Below are 8021 nucleotides of genomic sequence, written 5' to 3' on the forward strand. Positions count from 1 at the left end.
ACATCCGCAGGCCAGGCGTGGCCTGCGGCGCACAATAAAAGGGGTGCGCGCGCTCGAGCACGTCACTTCCGACAGTGCCATTGTTTCGGTGTGCCCTTATTGCTGCGGCGCTGCCAGCCCCCGCGCAAGGACACTAATCAACTAGGCCTCTGGTGGCCACCAAAAGGTCAGGGCACAACACACAACACATGAACACTTACAGAGTAATTAAACTGTAGCTGGTCGGTGCTCCTTTTGATAAAACGGAAGTGATGTATCGGGAACAGCAACCGATAAGGAGCCAGAAAGAAGAGTAAGGCAGGAGTTAACCAATGGCAAGCAACAGGTGGGATTACACTTGCTATACTGCTCACAGCAGGTCTTGCAGACAGCGCATGTGCGCTGCCTCGGCTTGACCTAAAAATGCTGCCCACCTGGTAAACTGAGTCCGCCTCAGTCACTGCCTCCTCCCCAGTCTGCCACGACTCTACAGCTGGTGGCGAGAGGAATCGGATTCTATATTGGCAAGCTCACCACTGTCTGTGTGTACTGGTGAGCGCCCCGTCTTTGTCCCACAATCACGCATCTGAAGTGATTGCTGCACTTCTGTTTGCTGCACTTCTGTTTGCTGCACTTCTGTTTGCTGCCGCCCTGGGAAGCGGGCCTGCTCTTTCTGCTCATCATCAGCCTTGAATCTGCTCCTTCGGCCGGGTTGTAGTTGGTGTCTCATTTTCCGTAACCCATACCCAGTGAGTTACTTGGCCTGTAGTCAGGGCTGGACTGACCATAGGGGGCACCGGGCAATCCCCCGGTGCGCCGCATGGGTGGGGGCCGGTTTTGGGCCCCTGGGGGCCGTTTTTGTTACAGGGTCGTTTTTGCAGCATAGCTGCATAATCGTCCCTGTACCAAAATCGTCCGAAAACCGGCCCTGGCAAAGAGCTTGGCGGTAGCTCCAACCCACCGAATCCCCCCCACCCCCGAGTGGGGATGGGGGGGCGGCCGTGCACTTTGCCAGGGTCAGTTGTGGTTTCCAGTCCGGCCCTGCCTGTAGTGTGATGCCCCGTTTGGGATGGTGAAGCTCCTGAAAGAAAAAAATGAAAAACAACAAAAAGGCAATGAAAGAACATACTCAACTAACTAAACAGTATGGAAGGCCTGCAGAGTGTTATGTGGTGTCTGTGCCAAGGCGGGGCAGAGGAGCTACAAGGAACAGCGCGATCTGGGGACTCGTACATTGAGGGGCAGGGCAAGCTCTGTCTTGAACATCGTTTTACCACACCAAGCGCCCGCCTCGAGCTGTGCCCACTATTAAAAGGTAAGCAACAGACACACAATTGATGGACGGAATGCAGAACAAATCAAAACATTCACCACCAGCGAAGAGATCTGGGTTAAATTCATCATTCCTTTCCTCACCACGCCACCCCAGTTTAGACCTGGCCATATGCAAATCAGGCTTGACCCTGCGTCCAATGGGAACAGTGCAGTCGGAACTGCCAGGCCATGTCCTCCCTGGACTGGAAACAAGCATCCTAGGACAATCACAAGATGACAGAGTTTGTTTTCATCTAATCTATACACGTTTGCTCCTACAGTCCATGACAAGGCTGTGTTCCTGAACCGATGGCCCCCTATGACACGTGGAAGAAACAAAGCATTGGGGCGCAATGGGCCTTGTGGATCAAGACATTTGGTGATTTTATCAACATCCTTGAAGAAGAAGATAAGAAGATCATTAAGTATCTGAAAGACCCCGCTGGTGAGGGAGTGAAAGAAGCCCTACAGATGAGGCATCACCGAAAGGTAAAGGATGTTCTGATAAAAAGTTTGATCTGGCGCCAAATGTCGACTCTGAGCGTTACATATTCAACAATAGGAACCGCAGGCAGGTGAATCCATGAATTTGTGGAAACTCCCACCTAACATTGATTTCAATGATGAGGAGGCCATGCATCTCAGGATCATTGACGGCTGTCTGTCGGATTCATCTAGGAGGCGAATGCTGTGGGGAAACTCTCCGCTAGATCGGAGGATCCTGGGTGCGAGAGCGAAGAAAGCAGGGGAACAACAGGCAGCGGCAAAGGTGGAGGATGCTCCAGCCACAGTAACTCAGCACTAGCTGCGAGGAGTAGGCAAAACCCCAGCTGAGAGAGGCACAAGTCAAGGTTGATCAAGGGACGAAATCATCTTATCGATGTGGATTGTTATTCCAGCACGAAGGAAAGTGCCATGCAATGAGGCAAACATGCATTGGGTGCAGTAAGGAAAGTAATTTCAAGGTGCTCTGTCGAGTGGTGGAAAAGAAGGTGGAATCAGCGGGATGTGTAAGGATGGCGGCACTCTTTGACGAAGGGCCTTGTCCCGAAATGCATAGGGATACTATCGATACAATTGGATGTTACTGATTCATAAATTGTGTGCATCGTTCTACCACTTTGTCACTATGATGCAATACGTGACTTACAAAATAAACTCTTTCCATGGATTACCAATTATAAAGATATTGTTGTGTACTTACACCTTGATCATTAATATTGGAATGTACTTAAAGGAGCTCTAATCTCCCATAGGTGTGCCAAAGGAAGTAGTGTTGGTGTTCCCTGCACTCCCTTCATACTTGAGTGGGAAAAGAAGGTGGAGCATGATAAAAAAAGACAAGAGATGATCCAAAGATGAGCAGAAAATGTCACACCACCGCCCTAATGAAATAAGGAGGCATCATGTCCATCAAGTTGGGCAGTCTAACAATTTGCGTTCCTCTTCTTCGTTGTCCAACATCGAGTCCTCCGTAACCCTGTCGAGTGAGAGTGAAGAGGAGGGTTACTTACAGATGATGGAGGCAGATCACCGGGTCCCAGAATTGGAGGAAGAAGCACTGCGAATGAAAAGCTCAAAATCTCAGAGCACATGTGCCAAAGTTCAGGTACTGTTAAATGGTCATTCGGTGCCTTTCATCATGGACAGTGGTGCATCTATCAGCATAATGCCGTTGGACGAATCGAAAGAGCGACACCCGTCTCCCACACTTACGCCACCAGCCACAAGAGTGTACACATGGGCGGCTTCCAAGCCAAGGTGCAGCCAGGAGCCCTTCAAGGAAACAGGGAACACAAGGTGAAGCCATACATACAACAAGTCATGTTCTGCCAGGAAGTGCGACCTGTGCACGCCTTTACGGCTTTGTAACGACTGCTGACATGGGGTGGATATCAGTCAATTATTACATACACACAGAGCCCAAGACTGCTCACAGATTTCCTTCTCAATTGCATGACTTAGGAAAGCTAAAGGGTAGTAAATTGCAGCTCCGCCTCAATGAACATATTCTACCAGTGGCTGAAAGCCACAGGAGAGCTGCTTTCCATCTGCACAGCACTATTTATTTATATTTATGTATTTATTTATAAAGTTTTATATAGCGCAAACCTGATCCCGAAGGATATCAGAGCGCTCTACAAATTGAGGCAATTAAATAACTTCCCACCCTATTCCACTATAAATCCACGAGACTACCTCAGATTTGCACCTGAGAATAAAACGAAGGAATAGAAAATGTTAGGAAATAGAGAACTTACTAATGAAGCTTGACATACTTGAACATGCAACCGGGCCCACTCCCTGGGTCTCCCCGATGGTGGTGGTGCCAAAAAAGGATGCCACAAGAGAGAGGCACCCAGGATCGCACATCGATGACATGATTACTAAAAGGTGGCAAAGTATTCTCGCAGCTTGATTTGAATAAGAGGTATCATCAGTTGGAACTTGAAGAGAACTGTCAGTACGTCACTACATTCTCAACACACATAGGTCTATTCAGGTACAAACAGCTATGTTTTGGCATCTGTGTGGCTAATAATATTTTCCAGGATTTCATCAGACGAGACCCTCAGTCCGTACCCAATGCCTTAAACTACAGTGATGACATATTGACATTTGTGAGCACCAGAAGCGAACATGATAGAGCCCTCCTAAAGGTTTGCCAATCACTCAACAATGCCCGTTTGGCTTTGAATGCCAACAAACGTGGAACGCATAAATCCAAGCTCAAGTTCTTTGGCCACATCTTCTCGGAGGAGGGGATGGTGCCAAATCCAGACAAGGTAACAGTGTTAACAGAAACCAATTCACTGCAAAATGTGAGCCCGCTGCGGTCTTTTCTAGGCATGGCCAGCTACTGTTCTCGTTACATATGAACCGATGCCACAATCAGTGCCCGGCTGCAAGGCCGAACCAAACAAAATGTAGACTTTCTATGGTCAGCGACCTGTGAAGAACGTTTCTTGAAGATTAAAACAACCATTGAAAAAGCAATCATCATGGCGTAATTAAACACTAAGCTGCAGAGAGAAGTCACTGTGGCTGCAAGCCCAGTGGGGCTAGGGGATATTCTTGCCCTGCATAGCAGCCATCCAGCAGCTCAAAGGCATTGGAATACGTCGAATAAACAAGAGACAAAAAGGAAAAAAGGATCACCCCTTTTGAAGTGTTCTTTTTAAAATTTTACATGTTTTTTTCATTTCTGACGTAGTGACCTGGGTGTAGGATGAAACTTAAACACTCAAATTAATTTTTCAGGTAAAAGCTGTTTGTTTCTTATTATACGAGTTCTTTGTGCCTTTTAAGCACATGCTAAAAAAAGTTTGTTACAGTATACTGCAGTTTGCAAATACATAGTAGATACTTTGAGTTTTATGCTAACTTGTGTTGTGCTAGTTGGGAATCTCAGAGTCACACCCCCCCTAACATTTCAAAAGCCTCCGACTGAAGGTTATTGAGGCTCATGAAGGACATTGTAGGATGGAAGCCCCCAAACTGGCTCTACGTAAGAGGGTGTGGTTCCCAAAAGTGGATCAGATAGGGGCGGATGAACTTGTGCCTCATGGGAACAGTCCAGCCCGAACTGCCATGGCACCCCCTTTCCTACCATGATGCTGCTGCTTAGGGACTGCCCTGGCCCACCACCGCCCTGGGTACTCATTACTGGGGGCCTCTTAACCCGCCTCAGCTCTGGTGGCCACACGGGGCAGAAGGAGGTGACATGAGACATCTGGCTGAATTTAAACGAAATACCGCAGGTTGTCTAATAGGGAAAATCGATAATTTAAAAAAAGAATTCAATATGCGAATATTGATACTGCACCGCCTCTCGCCTCCGTCGGCCTCCAAGCGCTAACAGACCCCAGGCAATACGCAGACCCGTCCCAGGGCCGCCCACGAGACCCAGGATGAGTGTCCACTGAGGTCCATTTGTGGTCTCCAGACCCCAGGCTGTGCTTTGGTAATACGCCATGTCAGGTAGGTGCGGGGGTCGTCACTCCAGGAGGCACAGGCCCAGCCTGTGCTGCGCGCGCCCGACACTTTGACTGTCACTGACCAAAAATATCCATCATGAGTGACCATTCCTCCCCGGCGTCATATTCATAAGTACCTGTTTCGACGCCAATATTATAGCGCCTAACACTGTCAGAGGTCTCCTCTGCTACTCGCCACGGCGCTTTAATTAGTATTCCGGCTTTACGGAATCGGAGACGTATCAGTAAAAAGATCAGATCACAATATCATTTGTCAATAGTGTCTTTAGTGTTCCCGTTTACATTGTCGCCGAAAATACCAAATTGAAGCATTATAACCAGGAACAGGCTATTGGATGCCCTTTCTGTCACAATATTTGATTAGTCAAAAGTCAAAACAAACTTTATTCAAAAGCCAAAGCCACCATTAAAAGTGCAAATGCAGATAAACACATTAGATAGGGCCGACATGCAAATAAAACCGTCATTTCAGATACAATGTCTCAGGAGTATTTTCAATAAACAGGGTCAGATGCAAATGTTGTAGCAAATTAATCGTCAAAAACAAATAAGAAAAAGATGAAGTTATTAAAAACACGTTAGTTCGAAAGCGCAAACTAGCTACACACTACGACCGGTGACCGCTTCTTGACATCTCGCAGTGACAATCAGATAGAGGATGCTTTTAAAAAAGTCAATTCCAGCAGAAATCTCCACCATTCTCTAACCTTTAATCTATGCCTGCTCAGGACCATTAATTTCAAACAGTAGATACAACAACTCAGTGTAGAAACCACCAAAGTGGGATAATGAGCAAACGAAACACCTTAAAGGGACCTGCATAGAGATGAAAAACAAAATAGCGTGGATATCTCTCACCCCTCCAAATCCATCATATTGCCAAGCGCTGCTCCCCATTGCAGGGTAAGCTGCAAGCATCCCAGTCGGGAGGCTTGCAGAACATGACAACACATAGCATCAAAACAAAGATAACACCTTTCCAACCATACACCCTTCACATGGTGTAGTGTGCTACTCTTGTAGACAGGCGCTTCAGCGCTCCACATAGGGGTAGTCAGCCATCTATAACTATACAAGGCAGCTCCATCCCCTCATCTCCTGTCTTCTTGGTTCCGTCCCTTTAGCTCCTGGCTCCTTGCAGTTGTCTTTTAGTTCGTGCCTTCTTGCGTCCATCCCTTAACCTCCTGTGTTCTCGTCCCCTTCCAACTCTTGAGTGATTACCTCCTTAAGTCGATCCCGTCCGCTATTTACTTCTTATATCTTTCCCTTGAGTACTCGTCTTCTCTTTCATCCGTTCCTCCAGCTCGTCTTCCTTTATCCCCTCCTCCAGCTCTTCACATCCACAGATGGTGTAGTATGTTTAATTTATCGTAGTGTTTAGTAATAATGCTTTGTATTTTCTTTCCTTTTGGGCAGTAGTGGTGGAACCAAACCCACAATTACAATCTTTGTTGTGTGCACAGAACTATTCTTACTCCTACCTCACAGCCGTGCACTCTTCCACCACAGTGTCAATCTACAATTTCATTTTACTCAAAGAAATGAGTAAACAGCCAAGAAATCATTTAAGCCGTGCTCAAAAGCGCCAAATTACATCAAAACAAGAGCAGTTTAAAGACAAATTCATGAAAATTGACTCTAAGTTTAGGTGTCCCGGTGATCATGGGGCATCATCATCTCGTGCATCCTCATCAGAAGGAGATGCAGCTTCATCATCAACAGGAGACAAAGCAGCACAGTCACAATCCCAATCGGTCCCACTCCATGACTAAACACTACGGTGCTCTGACAAAACCACAGATGTACCTTTCAGCATTGAAGCACCAACTGTGGCAGCCCTGCAGGCAACAACTACAGTAAGTGCCGAGAGCAAAAGTTAAAAATCTGTGTCAGCAGTGTCACCTTCTGTTGCAGAAGGAATGGAGGAAACTGCAAATAACCCAGCTGGGCCCGCACCGCTAGCAGTGACTGAAGGAAGTTTTGAAACAGAGTACACCTTCTCCGGTTGAATCTCAGAGTCTGCTATTACAAACGAGTGAAGGAAGTGCAGAAACTGAGAGTACGCAGTCCCCGGATGAATCTCCGAGTCTGCTATTACAAACGAGTGAAGGAAGTGCAGAAACTGAGAGTACGCCGTCCCCAGACTAATCTCGGAGTCTGCTTTTACAAACGAGTGAAGGAAGTGCAGAAACAGAGTACACCGTCCCCAGATGAATCTCAGAGTCTGCTATTACAAACGAGTGAAGGAAGTGCAGAAACTGAGAGTACGCAGTCCCCAGATGAATCTCCGAGTCTGCTATTACAAACGAGTGAAGAAAGTGCAGAAACTGAGAGTACGCCGTCCCCAGACTAATCTCGGAGTCTCCTATTACAAACGACTGAAGGAATTGCAGAAACTGAGAGTACGCTGTACCCAGACTAATCTCGGAGTCTGCTATTACAAACGAGTGAAGGAAGTGCAGAAACAGAGTACATCGTCCCCAGATGAATCTCCGAGTCTGCTATTACAAACGAGTGAAGGAAGTGCAGAAACTGAGAGTACGCCGTCCCCAGACTAATCTCGGAGTCTGCTATTACAAACGACTGAAGGAAGTTTTGAAACAGAGTACACCTTCTCCGGTTGAATCTCAGAGTCTGCTATTACAAACGAGTGAAGGAAGTGCAGAAACTGAGAGTGCGCCGTCCCCAGACTAATCTCGGAGTCTGCTATTACAAACCAGTGAAGGAAGT

This window comes from Lissotriton helveticus, chromosome 11 (assembly GCF_964261635.1).
Source record: "Lissotriton helveticus chromosome 11, aLisHel1.1, whole genome shotgun sequence".
Classification (NCBI taxonomy): Eukaryota; Metazoa; Chordata; class Amphibia; order Caudata; family Salamandridae; genus Lissotriton; species Lissotriton helveticus.